Consider the following 19,276-nt stretch of genomic DNA (forward strand, 5'->3'; position numbering starts at 1 on the left):
TATATCTTTCCTCAGACATTCTATTAATAAACATGTTCTTGAGCATTGGTCTAGCACTTTGGAAGAAATTTTTTATAATTTTTAAGTGAATTTTCTGCTTTACTCTAACCTAATTTACATGGAATGTAAACGGGGCATCACTGTTTTACAGCTATGAAAACAGTCAGAGAGTGACCCTGAAAGAAATTGACGTTCTTAGAAGAGAACCAGGTAAGTCCTCTGGCTCCAAGCAACATTCATCGAGAACAGAGAGCCAGGGAGACCAGGGCTGAGTCTTCACTCCATTTCTCACTGTGTGATCTTGCATAGCTCATTTAAACTCTCTGAACCTAAACTACTATATTTTCTGTAAAGCAAAAATCATAATATGTGTCTTTGACAGTAATTGTAAGTATTTGCAATAAATCACTAACCTGGTAAATTCAAAATAAAGTAGTAACTATTACAACTACTACTACTATAACTACTACCACCACCACTACAATGCTGCTGCTATTACTATTACTGTTATTATTACTACTACTACTAACACTACTACTACTACGACTACTACTACTACTAACCCTAATTCTCCTTCTATTTATTGGCAGTTTCAGATACTTTGGTTAAAATGTATACCAAAGGACTTCTAATGTTGATGATAATCATAAGCATATTTCTGGACACACTTATCCATGACAAAGACTTGCAATTTGGCTTCTTTCTTTCTTTTTATTGAAGTATAGTTGATTTATATATTTTTTTTCTTTTCCATTATAGATTATTACAAGATATTGAATATAGTTCCTTGTGTGATACAGTAGGACCTTGCTGTTTATCTATTTTATGTATAGCAGTTTGTATCTACTAATTCCAAACTCCTAATCTCCCCTCTTCCTGGCCCTCCCCACCCCACTATCCCCTTTGGTAACCATAAGTTTGTCTTCTGTGTCTGTGAGTCTGTTTATATTTTGTAAATAAGTTCATTTGTGTCATATTTTAGATTCCACACGTAAGTGATATCACACAGTATTTATCTTTCTCTGTCTGACTTCACTTAGTACGATAATCTGTTGGTTCATCCATGTTGCTGCAAATGGCATTATTTCATTCTTTTTTATGGATGAGTAATATTCCATTCTATAAATATATCACATCTTCTTTACCCATTCATCTGTTGAGGACATTTAGGTTGCTTCCTTGTCTTGGCTATTGTAAGTAGTGCTGCAATGAACATTGAGGTACATGTATCTTTTCAAACTAGAGTTTTCTCCAGATATATGCCCAGGAGTGGGATTGCTGGATCATATGGTAACTCTATTTTCAGTTTTTTCCCTGAAAATAGAATTAAAAAAAAAATTTTTTTTTTTTTTTTACACTTAAAAAGAAACAAACCCTTGTGTCGAGGGCTGACTTTCAATAGATCGCAGCTAGGGAGCTTCCCTGCTACATATGAAACCCTGACCCAGAAGCAAGTCATCTACGAATGGTTTAGCACCAGGTTCCCCAAGAACACGTGATACATGACGGGTAAGGAGGTGGTCGCCTTCCTGGCCGCGCCCCTCAGTTTTTTAAGGAAGCTCCATACTGTTTTCCATAGTGGCTGCACCAATTTACATTCCCATCAACTGTGTATGAGGGCTTCCTTTTCTCCATACCCTCTTCAGCATTTATTGTTTGCAGGCTTTTTAATGATGGCCATTCTGACTGGTGTGAGGTGATACCTCATTGTAGTTTTGATTTGTATTTCTCTGATAATTAGCGATGTCAAGAATCTTTCCTTGAGGACACAGGGAGTGGGAAGGGTAAGCTGGGACAAAGTGAGAGAGTGGCATGGACATATATAAACTACCAAATGTAAAATAGATAGCTAATGGGAAGCAGCCACATAGCATAGGGATATCAGCTCGGTGCTTTGTGACCACCTAGAGGGGTGGGATAGGGAGGGTGGGAGGGAGATACAAGAGGGAGGGGATATGGGGATATATGTACACATATAGCTGACTCACTTTGTTATAAAGCAGCAACTAACCCACCATTGTAAAGCAATTATACTCCAATAAGGATGTTAAAAAAAAAAAGAGAGAGAGAGAGAAAAAATGAATTTCATGAGCCTATTGGCCATTTGTATGTCTTCTTTGGAGAAATGTCTATTTAGGTCTTCTACTCATTTTTTGATTGGGTTTTTTTTTTGGTTGTTATTGAGTTGTATGAGCTGTTTATATATTTTGGAAATTAACCCCTTGTAGGTTGCATCATTTGCAAATATTGTTTCCTAGTCTGTACGTTGTCTTTTCATTTTGTTTATGGTTTCCTTTGCTGTGCAAAAGCTTATAAGTGTGATTAGATCTCATTTGTTTATTTTTGCTTTTATTTCTATTGCCTTGATAAATGACTTAAGAAAATATTGCTATGATTTATTTCAGAGAATGTTTTGCCTATGTTCTCTTCTAGGAGTTTTATGGTATCCTGTCTTATATTTAAGTCTTTAAGCAATTTGGCTTCTTTCTAATTGATGTGATAAACTGTGGGTAAAAAGCTAAAATAACTTATTTTTGCAGCTAAAACCATTTTAAAAGCAATAGGTGGGGCTTCCCTGGTGGCGCAGTGGTTGAGAGTCCGCCTGCCAATGCAGGGAACACGGGTTCGTGCCCCGGTCCGGGAAGATCCCACATGCCGCGGAGCGGCTGGGCCCGTGAGCCATGGCCTCTGGGCCTGCACGTCCAGGGACTGTGCTCCACAACGGGAGAGGCCACAACAGTAAGAGGCCTGTGTACCGCAAAAAAAAAAAAAAAAAGAAAGCAATAGGTGAATTGTATTTGTACTTTCCCATTCCCCACAATTATACCCTAATGACATATAATACAGTATGAAGCATGGGTCTTTATTTTAATTGAGGCTCTGGTTCAAATACTTCAAGTAAGAGAGCACTGAAAAACCAGTGCTATTTCTTATTATCTTTTAGTATTTATATATCACTGTTTGGAGTTAGTGCTGGTTGCCTAGTAAACGACATGGCCCTTTAATGTAAATACATAAAATATGACTAATAAACTGACTAGGCTCTAGCGAAATCTTAGGTAGTAGTTTGAACTAGTGAAAAATTTTCCTTCCCAAGATTCGTAACAGTTCTTATTCAAGCAATGAGTATTTCATTTATTGTCCCTCCTATTTGGGAGGTTTTCCTCTATACCTAGTTAACTTCTATTTCTCTTTCAGATCTCAGCTCAGATGTTACATTTTTGGGGAAAGCTTTCCTGACCCTCTCTAGGCTAAGTCAAGTCCCTTGTTAGTCCTTCTCATAGTACTGCTAGTGCTGAGTGTCTTTCCTAAGACACTCCGTAACTGTTTATTCGTATGATTACTTGATTGATACCTGTCTCACCACTAGAACGAAGGCTCCATCAGGGTAGAGATCACTTTTCTTGGCAAATAGTACATGATAAATAATATTTATTAAATATATAAATGGCATTTGACCTTTAGACTAAAGCCAGATAACTCTAATAAAAACTCCAGCATTATTTTTTTTCTCTCCAGAAAGATCTTTTTACTTATGGCAGTTATTTACTTTTAAAATGTGTCCCATTACATTAGGGTACATGGGACCAATCCTTGGCAAGCAGAAATATAGGACTTCTCTGTTGGCTGGGAATTGCACTTTGAATTCAGAATCAATCAATAATTTTTGGTATTATTACCAAAAATATAATGTTAAGTGAAAATAATTGGGTTGAAAAACTTCATATCCTATAAAATTTCAGTTTTGTCTAATCTATATCACAATGATTAAGAAAGACTGGAAAGTAATGGTATTATGGTGATTATTATTTTCTTCTTTGTACCTTTCTGTAATTGCCAAATTCACTAAAATTAGCATCTAATGAACTTTTACTCAGATATAAAATAATAAATATGATTACCCTCTAGTTCAGAAAGCCTTCCTTAGTTCATCTCAAAACAATAAAAATGAATTAACTTCTTAAACCTTCTTACCTCTTTACCCCATAACCATTTCCTCCACCTAGATTGTTCTTTATTCATGATCTATAAAATTAATCATTTCGAAAGGTAAACCCTTAATTTTCCAAATGATATCCTTTAAAATAATAGCTATACTTAATAACAAAGATCCACTCATGTCTTCAGCAATGACCTAGAATATAGAAGACAAATGTTAGATTTCGTGATTGGAAAAAAATCTTTCACAAAATAATTCATAATCTCATAATCTAAGTGTTAATTGATGTCTTGAAGTACTCATGATTTTGTTTTATGATGTTATTCACTGAGTCTAACCAAGAAACTTCAATGGTTTGCCACTGCACTTACAATAAAATACAAACTCCTTGCAATAGCCTGTGCTCTACATTCATCATCAGACTCATTTCACACCAGTCACCTTGCTCCTGATGCTGCAGTTACCCTGGAATCTCTTCTTTTCCTAGAATAAATTCAAACTCTTGCTTCTTGAGGTCTTAGCATTTGCTGTTTTTTGTAAATGAAACCCTTTCACCCAAGCTTTTTCAAGTGGCTGGAGCTGTGTCTTAATTCAAACATCACGTCTCAGAGATATTGTATGCTACTATATTATCCTATTTGTCTCTTTTTTAGGTCTTATCACAGTTTAGTTATCTTGTCTAAATTTGTTACTTGTTTAACTGCTTGGTCTCCCTAATAGAAAGTGAGCTCTGTGAGAAAAAGGGACTTGTCCCTCTTGTCACCTCCATTTCCACAGTGCCAAGAATATTGACTGATAGAGAGTAATTGACTGGTAGAGACCTAACAAATATTTGTTTTGTTTGAATGTAAAAATAAATGGAAATTGCTTTCCCAACCATTCTCCTACTCTCCGACACCCAGATTATAAAGAACCTGAATATAAAAAGTTGCTAGATTCAGACGCAGATGAAGTTTAAATAATTTCTGAAGTTTAGCCAAATTTTCACTTTCAAAAAGAATACAGCTTAATTAAAGTTCTCATAAAATAAACACAGATAAAATACAGGAGACAGATAAAATCTAGCCATTTCAGTGTATTTCTAAATGCGTTAGGAAGGAAGTCATAGGATTCCATAGGAATCGTTATACTTATTCTGAAATAGTTTTTGCAATTAATTCTATACTTTCTTATTCTAGAGCCATATGTATAGATTACAGCAAAAAATTGCCTTTTTTTCTTATTGATTGCAAATATATTTCTATTTAGAAAGACTTCCCTGCCTCCTACCCATGGGTTTCTCTGTTTTACAGTATTTACATGGGCATGATTTACACCTATGCTGATAATTTACTTGTGACTTCCGTTTGGATACATCCTTCATTTATTTGTTCATGGGATTTTTCCATCACAGTGGAAGCATTTGGGATTTTCCGAGTTTTAATCTTCAAATATTTCCCTTTAAATTTCTCATAATTACATAATTACATTGTAGGATGGCCCCATGACCCTTTTTTAAATGACACAGAAAACTCCTGGCAGGGCGTGTTTTCAGGGTCACTAAGATCCTTCTCTGTGTTCGGTGACTCACAAGTAACATTTTAGACCCAAACACCAGTAAAGCAAAAACTACTCAGCCTAACTATAAAATTGTCTTGCAGCTGTAGCTGCCTTGGAAAAATTCCATCTTCCTCCTTATGCAAAATACATTAATTCTTAGTTTCCTATGACACTATAGGCTTTGTGTCAACATGCTGTACAATATGATGACTTAATATATGTTGAAATACAATGTATGCCTAACTCTTTAACATATGTCACCTTCCAGGGTAACTAATTTTTTAAAAAAGTTTTTACAAATAAAGCTTTATGGGGAGGGTGAAGAGTTGGAAAGTCCAATCAAAATTAAGAGTTTAATGAAAAATTCAGAACTTAGTGGATGATTCTGTTGCCCCCTGACTTTCCCTATAAAAATAATTTATGCCACAGTTTTTTCTATATCTTAGAAGAATTACACGTAATAATGGTTAAATAAACTTCCAAAGTTTGGACAATAAATTCTTTGTCCAAAACAAAAGTAAACTTAACAATCTTACAAACAATATACCTAGATACATTTTTAACCCTTAAGCCTGAAAACTGACTTAATATTCTTTTGCTAAATTGGACCAGATTTCTCCAAAATCCTAGTTTCTTTATAATAAAACAAGGATAATAAATTATCCAGAACTTTATATGACATAGGATTTGTAGAGTCTGACAAAGGGTTGATTAAAAGTGATGACAATGACCTTGCCCCTGAGTGAACACACTCAGCTTCTCTTAGCTTCCCCAGCTTGCTCTAGACTCTTGGAAATTGTCTAAGGAAACCAAGCCCTTACCCATCCTGAGTTTGGAGAATATCCAGGGACTTAAGAGCATAAAAGGGCTTGCAGCTCAACCGAAATAATCATAATGATAACATAAAATGGTAGCTAGAAAAACAATAATTTCAAAAATCATTAAAAAGGAATAAGTTTAGAATGTGAACAATTTCCTGGAGTTTATAGAGAATTATTTTTCCAGAGTCCTTAGAACATAAATACGTATTGTGACTGTCCAGTAGAGGGCTGTAGTACACTGATTTTTCAAAATGTCATTGATGCTGGAACAATTTTGCCCTGGGACATTTGATTGGATTAGTGTTTCAAAGAATTCCCTTCAGTAAATTCTGCTCTGCTGTCAATTTTTGCTTATTCAGGTACTGATTGGCCAACTTTTAAGATATCCTATCTCTTTTACCATCATCTATTCTATATTGCTAATCGTGACAAGTCATTTCAACTAAATCATAGGTGAAGAGATAAAACCTAAAGCAGTTTATTTTGCTAATTACTTGTAGCTCTAGCTTTTGATTTGTTTGATTTTCTTTTGGTTTTGGCCACGGTTGTCAGATTTTAGGTAGCCACCTGACCCAAGTTGGGTCAAAAAGAATATGGTATTAGACTGTCAGAAAAAGGGAAAACGGTTACTCACTAAATGACTAAACTTCAACCTTAGGCTCTGTTGGCAGTTTTGTTTTCTGTCACATGCGCTTGGAAACAAGAAAAGTAAAGGGGGAAAACAGGGAGTAAAGGTGAGAAAGAGAGAGAGAGAAGAAGGGGGGGAGGAGGGAGGAGAGGAGAAGAGAAGGAGACCAGTGAAGTTTCACAGAGATAAGCAAAGACAAAAGTTGAGAGAGACCCTGACTGAGTTAAATTCCCATTTCAGTTGTGCTTGAGCCAGCCATAGCCTGTCCCTGTGTTCAGTAAGAAAACTAATTCCTTATAATACAGTCCCCTTTTTGCTTAATCAGTCAGAGTCAGTTTCCATTACTTATAACCAAAAGAATTGTCATTACTTCATCTAAGCATAAACAATTCAATTATTGAGTATTACATCTAATTTATGCCAATCTAACATTACAATCATGGTATCCATAGAAAATTTAGATTTTATTTTTTAAACTGGCACTTAATATTTAAATCCAGATCCTTTTAATAGGCACAGTTTATAGAAAACCCTAAATAAGCTATTATTTTGAGAAAACCACTGTTTAATCAATTAACAAAAATATTGAGTATATACTTTTATTTTAAAATTTCATCTTCAGTTTAGTCTGCTTTTGCCATCTTGTTTTTATCCTTTCCCAGGTGTGTGCCAGACAATAAGAACAAGATGCTGTTACATTCTAGACAAAGATAATGAAATAATGTGTAGGCCTGATTTGCTGCAAAAACTAGTGTAAATCTCTGACAGCATGGACTTTGTGAAGCACATTGGCAGAGACTATAAAATGGAATTTGAATACAAAGTTGAATAAGGATATGTAATAGAAAAAGGGAAGAAGGCATTCCAGGGTAGTTACCAGTATGAAGAAAGGTGAATAGTATATTCAGGAAATGGTGGATGGACTCTTTTAACTAGAATGTAAGAAACTTGAATGATATGAAGGTGGAAATACTGGTTGGAAACACTGTAAACGATCATGAGCAACTGAAATTAGTGAAGGTTTTTAACCAATCGAGGGACCCAAATTGATATGTGTTTAGAAAGATAACTTTAGGGTTACTGTGAAGGATGTCTGTGAATGGGAGATGCTGGCCAAAAAGTGTTATTGTTGATTATTTAAGACATGATGAGTGACCAAACTAAGGCTACAACAGTGGAATTCACAAGAAGGATTGTATTTCAGAGGCACTTTGGGGGTATAATCACCGTTGTGTAATAACTGATGAGAGTCTGATGTTGGGAGCAAAAGAAAGAAAAGTTGAAGCTGTCTGAGGTCTTTAAACAGGGAAGTACATGGATGGCAATATTAACAGAAACAAAATACAGAACTGAATGAATAAGGAAACAGAAGCTGGTTTTGAAAATGTAAGACAGAAGCTTTGGAACAACCCAGTTTTACATGTACAATAAGCAGTTAGAGATATAGTAATAAATGTCCTTCTTGTTATAAATATGATCAGGACCAGAACTAGAGACATGGAAATCATCACTCTTATCCGAGGAACAAAACAGAAAGAAAACCAGGAGAGAATGGCTTTGGCAAAGACAAGGGAAAACAAAGTTTCAATGAGATGGTGCCAAGTATACAACACTGAGGTCAAACAAGATGAAAACTGAAAAGACCCAGTGAATCAGACAATAAGGGCTCTTCAGTATGGTCTGCAAGAGTGTAATCAGAAGGTAGACACCCTATACTGGCATTTGGGCATCCTGTAGGGAATTTTCCCTTTTCTGTGAAGCAAAAAATATCTTTGTTAGTGGAACCTTTCTTCTGGGCTCCCCATAGGTTTTAGACATATTTGAGTTGTCTGTAAGACTGGGTTGGAAAAACCCAAAAGAGTCTATTTGCATAAGTGACTGAGGGACCACCAGGAACAGAACTCATTCTAAGAGAATGTGAGTCAGTCCCAAGTCAAAGGATCAGTGTCATAATGGAAGGGCAATTCTGAGTAAAGCTGAGGATTTGCTGCTGAGCTTGCCCCTTTATTTTACCTTTGTCCCCAGACACTTGTGCCAGAGCCCCAAAAGAGGAGATGATAAAAATCAATGTTTCTAAGAACTTGAGGGGACAAGGAAACACTTCCTTGTATCCTTCTGTTCCTATGCAACAGAGTGGAGGAAAGCTGTAGAATAAGGGACATTTCTCAACTTGCGGTTGATTTTGGAGCACATTGAGTAATGGACCAGACACAATACCTGGAAAAGAAGCAGGAGAGGATGTCACTCTCAGAGATGACACAACAGAAACCAAGGACTAGAGGAGGGAAAAGTCTTGTGTGTGTGCTAATTGTGAAGCACAAATATGATGAACTCAGATGCTTCCAATCACAAATTGGGAGAAAATAGAGCCCCTCCGCTTGTGGCTGAGAGACAGAGGCAGAGACGTGCTATTTCATTACTATTTTTATGGCCTTTTATCTTCTTTTAATCTGGAGAAATGTTCCATTTGCTCTATTTTTAAAATCTAGATATATAATTATCTTCACAGAATCAAGTTAAATAAAAAAAGAGAATCATGCCACTTCTCCTTCACCCAAATCAAGAGAGAATCATGATAGACAATTGATGCATTCTCTAGAAGTTCTAAAGAAATTACACTCTAGTTTAAAAAAAATTACTTTCTCATTGATGTACTTTATTTCAGTGTTGTACAGCTGGAAGTTTTATCTTCTCATGTAGGAAGTTCTTCAGTCCTTAGTGTTAAATCACGTTGTCCATTGGACATCTCCGTGGATAATGTTCTGAAAACAAATGTTCACTTCATGTTATTATGAAGTTCTTATGCGTCAGTAACTTGACAAGAGCGTTACACATATTGTCTTACTAATTCCTTCAACAACTCTGAAAAGAGAGCATTATTACCTCCATGTTAGAGATTGAGGATTAAAAAGTGAAACCTTATAACTAATAAGAACCTGCTGTATAAAATAAAATACAATTAAAAAAAAAAAGAAGTGAAACCTTACCCAGGGCCATGCAGTTAATAAATAGTAGAGCGGAATTTAACCCAAGTTTGTATAACCATTGCTATACTGTAGTCAGACAAGTCATTAATAGTGTCTCAGGTATATCAGAATGTCAGTATTGCTACATTTTTCTTTTCCACTGTTCTGAGATACAATACTTGATCATTCCGATTTGTTGGAAGTATCAAATTCTCCACATCATTCAAGGATACTACTTGGGGGACACTTCCACCATTAAACTCTAACTGTGTCCCTTTCACTCTGCCCTGTTTCTTCATAGCCTGAAAGTCAGCCTGTAATAACTACTTCTAAGAATTATTCACTGGGAGCTTTTTCTGAAAAAATCCTGAACTGTGAATATCATTATGAGTTTTCTCATTTCCTCTCGTGTTGCTTTTCAACAAGGTAGAGATGACATTATAATAATCAGTAGTTGCCGGGCTTTAGATAAAACTCATGGCTATCATACCGACACCACACACATGATACATTAAAATAATAGAACACATTTTTATTTCTGTAAAAAGGGAATTTTACTCTTCATAATATTCGATCACATCCCATATTATGTGGATCTAGCAAAGGTCAAAGGTTTACAAATAGCAAATTGTTAAACTTGATAGTAAAAACTACCCTTATTTACATGACTCAGTTGAGAAAATGTTTAGTATTACACCATATCTTGAAGGTTAATAAACTGGGGCTGGGTTAGAGTAGGGGGAGGAGATAAATTCCAGAGTGAAGCAAGTAAACAGAGAAAGAAAGAATGACATGAGAAAAATTATCATCAGATTAGAAAATAATCTCTTTCCTTGCTTTCCAAGGAGGAAGGAGAATAGGGAATAAAGAGTGTATGAACAGCTGCAAAGAGTAATAACAAAGTAAGGCATGTAGGTAGTATCTCAGAAGTCACATTGCCTTAATTTCGCACTAAATAGGAAAGGAAATCAAAAAATAAGGAAATAGAGAAATTGGGGGGGGGAATCATGGTTTTATACCCCAACTTTATTGATAAAGATAATTTAATCTCACCAATTTCCTTATTTTTTTTTAATGCTACTGGATTTCCTAGCGTTAGTTACAGGATTTCCTGACTACTCTGAATATAATGAAAGCTGTGTGTTCTTAGCAGTTTTTAGATATGGCGAATATTTATTGGTTTGTGGCTGCCCAATATCTTGTTCTACTTCTAACAAGGGATTTGCTTTTAGGGAATTAACATTTTCCCCTTTGGATATAATCTGATTGGACAGTCATCAGCTTTGCCCTCCCTAACCAAAGGTCGAGCATGTTTTGAACATTGAACAACTGTTTGTTGAGACTTCACTCTGTCTAGGCTGCATCCTAGGTGTCCAGATTTTTAGATTTTTAGCCTTAATTATGGTTAGGCATTTCACACAAATTCTGCCAATTAGATGCTATTACCTTGTAATTTGATCTTGAACAAGGTGACAAAGTATTGAACTTTATTCATTCCATTAATGATGCTTTAATGCTCTAACCCAGAAAGTTTGTATATTTCCTACATTTTAGACCTCAAAGATTTGCTTTGGTTCCTGAGTTTGCCTTAGCCTTTCTTTAGGTTTCGTAACCTCCCACTGGCCTTCCAGTATTTTCCTACTGCTTAGTTTAAAAAACCTGCTAGGGACTTTCCTGGTTGTCCAGTGGCTAGACCTCTGCACTCCCAATGTAGGGGGCCCGGGTTTGATCCCTCGTCGGGGAACTAGATCCCACAAGCCACAACTAAGAGTTCGCATGTCGCAGCTAAAGATTCCACATGCTGCAACTAAAGATTCCACATGCTGCAACAAAGATCCTGCACACAGCAACAAAGGTCCTGCATGTTGAAAATAAGACCCGGCGCAGCCAAGTAAATAAATATTAAAAAGAAAAAAACCCATTAATCAAGCATGGGACTTTTACCTTTTTCCTTATTATTACCCCAGAGTCTTGCATCCTCACTGTCCCTTCAGAGATGGTTTCTGTACTTAGCAACAAAGAACTTCAGCTGATACATACAGTAGACTTTCCAAATGTCATCAAAGGGAAGCTATCTATTTACTTATTCAACAAAAATATAATGAGTGCCTACTATGTACTAGAGACTATTGACAGATGTTTGGATGACGAACAAGCAAAACTTGGCTCTTCTCCTCAAAGAGTGTATAGTATTCCTGTATCATGGTAGCTAAGTAGTGTATTAACATTCTGGGAAGAATTAGAAACCAGGAATGTCAAAAAAGAACGATTGAGGAGTGGCAGAGAGGAAGCAAGACTCTAGGGGTATAATAAGAAAAGAGGATAAAGGTTGTATAGCTAATTAGCAGGGTTTTTTTTTAAATGAAAGGAATTATGTATGTAGATTCTAACAAAAAATACGTATTTATATATCTAATTATTTCCCAGATATGCTCCAGCCTTGTTTCTGATAGCAATTCCTTAATTCAGGTTCTCATTACTAAATACCTTATTTATTAGCTTCCTCTAGTCTAGTGATACCATTAATCTAGAACCACACTTCTCTCCATTACTCCTAATCAACTTTCACACCATATTGCTTTCATCATTTTCTTTCTACTTTGCAAACTGTAATCAGTCCCCTGCCCAAGATTTTTCAACACTGTAATTCTTCATTGCTTTTCTTTTTTTTTTCACATCTTTATTGGAGTATAATTGCTTTACAATGGTGTAGTAGTTTCTGCTTTATAACAAATTGAATCAGCTATACATATACATATATCCCCATATCTCCTCCCTCTTGTGTCTCCTGGTCTTGTTTTTGTATCCATTCAGCCAATCTATGTCTTTTGGTTGGAGCATTTAATCCATTTACATTTAAGGTAATTATCAATATGTATGTTCCTATTACCATTTTCTTAATTGTTTTGGGTTTATTATTGTAGGTCTTTTCCTTCTCTTGTGTCTCCTGCCTAGAGAAGTTCCTTTAGCATTTGTTGTAGAGCTGGTTTGGTGGTGCTAAAATCTCCTAACGTTTGCTTGTCTGTAAAGGTTTTAATTTCTTGGTCGAGTCTGAAGGAGATCCTTCCTGGGTAGAGTAATCTTGGTTGTAGGTTTTCCCTTTCATCAGTTTAGATACGTCCTGCCACTCCCTTCTGACCTGCAGAGTTTCTGCTGAAAGATCAGCTGTTAACCTTATGGGGATTCCCTTGTATGTTATTTGTTGTTTTCCCCTTGCTGCTTTTAATATTTGTTCTTTGTGTTTCATTTTTGATAGGTTGATTAATGTATGTCTTGGTGTGTTTCTCCTTGGATTTATTCTGTATGGGACTCTCTGCACTTCCTGAACTTGATTCTCTGTTTCCTTTCCCATATTAGGGAAGTTTTCAACTATAATCTCTTCAAATATTTTCTCAGTTCCTTTCTTTTTCTTTTCTTCTTCTGGGACCCCTATAATCGAATGCTGGTGCGTTTAATGTTCCAGAAGTCTTTGAGACTGTCCTCAATTATTTTCATTCTGTTTTCTTTATTCTGCTCTGCAGTAGTTATTTCCTCTATTTTATCTTCCAGATCACTTATCTGTTCTTCTGCCTCAGTTATTCTGCTATTGATTTCTTCTGGAGAATTTTTAATTTCATTTATTGTGTTTTTCATCATTGTTTGTTTGCTGTTTAGTTATTCTAGGTCCTTGTTAAACATTTCTTGTATTTTCTCTATTGTATTTCCAAGACACTGGATCATCTTTACTATCATTACTCTGAATTCTTTTTCAGGTAGACTGCCTATTTCCTCTTCATTTGTTTGGTCTGGTGGGTTTTTACCTTGCTCCTTCATCTGCTGTGTTCTTCTCTGTCTTCTCATTTTGCTTAACTTACTGTGTTTGGGGTCTCCTTTTTGCAGGTTGCATGTTCATAGTTCCTGTTGTTTTTGGTGTCTGCCCCCAGTGGCTAAGGTTGGTTCAGTGGGTTGTGTAGGCTTCTCGGTGGAGGGGACTAATGCCTGTGTTCTGGTGGATGAGGCTGGATCTTGTCTTTCTGGTGGGCAGGACCACGTCCAGTAGTGTGTTTTGGGGTGTCTGTGACCTTATTATGATTTTAGGCAACTTCTCTACTAATGGGTGGGGTTGTGTTCCTGTCTTGCTAGTTGCTTGGCATAGGGTGTCCAGCACTGTAGCTTGCTGGTCATTGAGTGGACCTGGGTCTTAGCGTTGAGATGGAGATCTCTGGGAGAGATTTCCCCATTTGATATTATGTGGAGCCGGGAGGTCTCTGGTGGACCAGTGTCCTGAACTAGGCTCTCCCACCTCAGAGGCACAGGCCTGACACCCGACCGGGGCACCAAGACCCTGTCAGCCACACGGCTCAGAATAAAAGGGAGAAAAAAAGAAAGAAAAATACGAAATAAAATAAAGTTATTAAAATAAAAATTAATTATTATTAAAAGTAAAAAAAATTAAAAAGAAAGAAAGAGCAACCATACCAAAAAACAAATCCACCAATGATAACAAGCACTAAAACCTATACTACCAAAAAAAAAAAAATGGACAGACAGAACGCTTGGACAAATGGTAAAAGCAAAGCTATACAGACAAAATCACACAAAGAAGCATACACATATACACTCACAAAAAAAGAAAAAGGAAAAAAATATACATCATTGCTCCCAAAGTCTAACACAATTTTGGGATGATTTGTTGTCTATACAAGTATTCCACAGATGCAGGGTACATCAAGTTGATTGTGGACATTTAATCCACTGCCCCTGAGGCTGCTGGGAGAAATTTCTATTTCTCTTTCTTCCCATATTTCCCGGGGTTCAGCTTTGGATTTGGACCCGCCTCTGCGTGTAGGTTGCCTGAGGGTGTCTGTTCCCGCTCAGACAGGACAGGGTTAAAGGAGCAGCTGCTTCGGGGGCTCTGCCTCACTCAGGCCGGCGGGAGGGAGGGGTATGGATGCGGGGCGAGCCTGCAGTGGCAGAGGCTGTCATGACGTTGCACCAGCCTGAGGTGCGCCATGTGTTCTCCCCGGGAAGTCGTCCCTGGATCACAGGTCCCTGGCAGTTGCGGGCTGCGCAGGCTCCCGGGATAGGAGGTGTGGATAGTCACCTGTGCTTGCACACAGGCTTCTTTGTGGCTGCAGTAGCAGCTTTAGCGTCTCATGCTCGTCTCTGGTGTGTGCTGATAGCCGCGGCTCGTGCCCGTCTCTGGAGCTCGCGTAGGTAGTCACCGGAATCCCCTCTCCTTGCGCACCCGGAAACAATGGTCTCTTGCCTCTTCGGCAGCTCCAGACCTTTTCCCGGACTCCCTCCCGGCTAGCCGTGGTGCAATAGTCCCCTTAAGGCTGTGATCACGCAGCCAACCCCAGTCCTCTCCCTGGGATCCGACCTCCGAAGCCCGAGCCTCCGCTCCCAGCTCCCACCCACCCCGGCGGTTGAGCAGACAAGCCTCTCGGGCTGGTGAGTGCTTGTCGGCACCGATCCTCTGTGTGCGAATCTCTCCACTTTGCCCTCTGCACCCGTGTTGCTGCGCTCTCCTCAGTGCTTCTCCTCCGAAGCTTCCACCCCCCGCCAACCCCCCGCCCCCCGCCAGTCTCTGTCAGTGAAGGGGCTTCCTAGTGTGTGGAAACTTTTCTTCCTTCACAGCTCCCTCCCCGAGGTACAGGTCCCATCCCTATTGTATTGTCTGTTTTTTCTTTTGCCCTACCCAGGTACGTGGGGAGTTTCTTGCCATTTTGGGAGGTCTGAGGTCTTCTGACAGCGTTCAGTAGTAGGTGTTCTGTAGGAGTTGTTCCACATGTAGATGTATTTCTGATGTATTTGTGGAGAGGAAGGTGATCTACACGTCTTACTCCTCCACCATCTTGAGGGTTTCTCGAACTTCATTGGTTTTCTAATATATATATGGCATGCAAAGGACTTTAATAATATGACATCCACCTGCTTATTCCAATATCATACTTTGACATTTTCCCCAACACACTAGAGTTGAATCCCTTAGAAATTAATTGATTTTTTTTGGCCGCACCATGTGGCATACGGGATCTTAGTTCCTGGACCAGAGATCGGAACCCAGACCTCCTGCATTGGGAGCACGGAATCTTAACCACTGGACTGCCAGGGAAGTCCCTGTATTTTTTTTAAAAAAGGATATAAATTCTATTACATTCAAGAGTTAGCGTTCCAAAGCAATATTTGTAGACATTGATTTTTGCCTTAATCTATGTTCAACATTCAATTCTAAAATTAACCATTGCTGTATTTATTACATGGAGTTACAAACCTATAAACTAGATATTGCATGAAACAGGCATCACTCGGTGCAATCATATATATCATGACTTCAAATGCTGTAATAAACTTCGTCAGCACTTATTAAATATATGGAATATGTATCCAGTATAAAACTTTATTGACTGCCATTTCGTTTTCAGGTTACCAGACTTCAAATAAACTTAATAAGAATCTTTCTCCAAGACTTCCCTGGCAGTCCAGTGGTTTTTAATACCAGTCAGGGCTTAGGAGCAAAGCAGCCCTGGGACAAACACCAGCTTTCCCTTTCTTAGCCTTTTCTAACGAGGTGAGTAATTTAACATTTATAAATTCAGGATTTAATAAATGTTAAATGTTATGTTGAAAAGAAGTCAAGATTCTTTATTGTGGTTTGAGAGTATTTCTGCCATAAGCACCATGTATTTTTACTTATACCTTAATTGAGATAAAAAGGAAAACAGTTTTGCCAAACTCCAAAAGAACTTGGACAGATTTTGTGCTTTTCAAGTTAATTATAGTAAGATCAGAGAAATCATAGCTGGGAGGGTAAATATCAGAAAGCTCAATACCATGAGTAAACATAATTTTCTTCAAGAAATTAAACAAGGGAATTCCCTGGCAGTCCAGTGGTTAGGACTCAGAACTCTCACTGCCGAGGGCCCAGATTCAATCCCTGGTTGGGGAACTAAGATCCCACAAGCTGCGCAGTGTGGCCAAACAAACAAAGAAAAAAAGAGGCAAGAAATTAAACAAGTATTTATAGTCTCAGTGTTAGTTAATAACTAACACTTTCAAAAGAATTTCATATGAATAAACAACTCATTTTTATGATAATAAAGATAAGTATAATCTCATAAGAAAGAACTTCCATCTCTAAACTGGCTAAAACGTTTATATTCTTAGGTTTTCAAAGTATCAGTCATATAAATATCTTCTAGCTTTTACCCGTATTTATACAAGAAGATTATCACAGCTAGTTCAGTGCATTATAATTTTAATTTTTAAGTTTCATAGTCTAGTTTCTCAGGCTGACACAATTCATATTATTAAAATTTGTGCTCTTTGATGAATTTTAATTAAGACCAAATAAAAAATTGTGGGCTTATGATAATTCTACCCATTTCAAAGAATTTCTGTGAAAAGTCAATAATAATAATATGAGGCTCGGCACAAATGCTGATACGTAATAAGTGTTCAGTAAATGTTATTTAATGTTATTTTAATTATTCTTATTTTCATAACCTTGCAGAGGATGGCCCAACTATAAGTTAAATGGTTTCTCCTTCCATGTAAATAATTTTCTGGTCTAGACTAAAAGAAGAGAAAATTTTATATTCACAGTAAATACACATAATGTTAGATGCAAGCTTTTTACTTTTGTTTGATCATTTGCACAAAGAATAAGCCTCGGTGTCAACTAGTTTTCTGTTTGTCCCATCCATCCATGGTGTCAGATACATATCTTGTTAATTTCCAAGATCTTCTGATGTGACTCAGAAGCCTATTTACAGAAGCAAACAAATAAAAAGAATTAATAGTCTCTCCTTTTCTTTGACAAGTTTGACCACACAAAGAATATGCTGTGTTTATGTTGAAATTATAGAACTCTGTCCTTTATATTTACCATAAGGGCTTAAATGATGAATCAGCTTTGATGCATTATACAATAAATAATGCTCTCAGCTAAATGAATTTATTAGAAAGGAGCCTTTCTCACATTTCAAAAATTTGTATAGATTTTGATTAATTATATAGACACAGCCTCGTATTTAATAAAATTCTCAATAACAGGGTGGATTGTTATATGTGAACATTTCCCTTTGGGGACATTAAGAGGCAGATGTGTTTTTGAACATTACTTCCTCAGAACTTTTAGAGAAAGTAACACATTCCTGTTTGTCCCGGGTTTCCTTTGTGTACTTTTCTTGAGATTCACATAGACTAGGTATAGTAATGTGTGTGTTTAGCATTAATTTCCATTTTAAGTGCAGCCCTATAAAAATTGACTATTGACTCTCAGGTGCTATACAAACAGCTTAGGGAGCTATCAGCTTACCGTTGACTTCCTTGGGCCAAAGGGTTCATCTTTTCCCCCCAAGATAGATATTTAAGAAATTGCTTCAACTATGTGTTTAGCCTGTTAAAAATAAGTTTTTAATTAAAATAATGGTCAAATAGGCTTGTCTTCTTCTTTCACTACTTGCTTCATTAGAGGGTATGATCCTTTCAAAGTAACATACAGAATTTATATCTTCCTCTGAATGTTTAGTGAGTTACTTATACCTTTCCTTTTCAGTTTTTCATACCAGTGCTAAGTTATAAACTTTTTCACTCATCCTGAATCTCTGTGTTCTAAACTCAACTTCAGCACTTAAGCAAGTTTCTTATGGCTTCTCAAACTGAAGACATCAGTTATCTTCTTATATCTCTATATGACCAGTCCTTTTATTCCTTTTTCATATACAGTGAAATCTCTTTCTTTTATCCTTGATATGAAACACAAGGTTAACCTCCACATTATAGGCTCACATAGCATCCTTAACTTTTTCAAAGTGATTATTAAAATTATAATTCATACATTTCTTTCAACAAATATTCATTAAATGTCCATTGTGTGTCAAGTACTAATCTTGATGGACTCAACAGGGAATAAAACAAATATTCTAGTGGGGAAGACAGACAATAAACTAGGTAAGTAGGCCAAGTATATTGTATGTTACTCAGTGAGAAGAATTAAGGAGAAAAAATAAGAAATAGGGATAATTATAATTAATTATTTGCATAATTATTTGGTGGATGCTTGTCTTCCTCATGGATGCTTGTCTTCCTCATGAGCTGTATTGGACATGTTCAAAGCCATCTCTCCAGGACCTGGCAGCACCTGGCATGTAGTAGATGCTCAGTAAATATTCACTGGGGAAAGAGATGCTGCTACAAAACTCCTGCTTTTAAAAACATAGAGAAAAACATTTCAAAAAAGTTTAGATTCATTAATAGCATGGTTATGTTTAGTATTTTGTTCTAGTCAATCAAGAATAGTTTATTCCAAGGATTATCCTTGCAAAGGAGGTTCAGAAAGAAGGAAAGGAAAGGTATTAACATTAGTCAAGTCCCAGGATGTGCCAGAACTGCACTG

General features: G+C 36.9%; 1 long non-coding RNA gene across 2 annotated transcripts in view; it reads left to right on the plus strand.

Annotated features, from left to right (window-relative positions):
• Positions 1-19,276, plus strand: part of LOC116759549 — a 94,840-nt gene that overhangs the window by 46,152 nt on the left and 29,412 nt on the right. For both annotated transcript variants that reach the window (XR_004351470.1, XR_004351472.1), the window contains exons 3-4: positions 152-210; positions 16,302-16,447. This is a non-coding gene — a long non-coding RNA (uncharacterized LOC116759549). The remainder of the gene's footprint in view (positions 1-151; positions 211-16,301; positions 16,448-19,276) is intronic.

This window comes from Phocoena sinus, chromosome 1 (assembly GCF_008692025.1).
Source record: "Phocoena sinus isolate mPhoSin1 chromosome 1, mPhoSin1.pri, whole genome shotgun sequence".
In the NCBI taxonomy this organism is placed as follows: Eukaryota; Metazoa; Chordata; class Mammalia; order Artiodactyla; family Phocoenidae; genus Phocoena; species Phocoena sinus.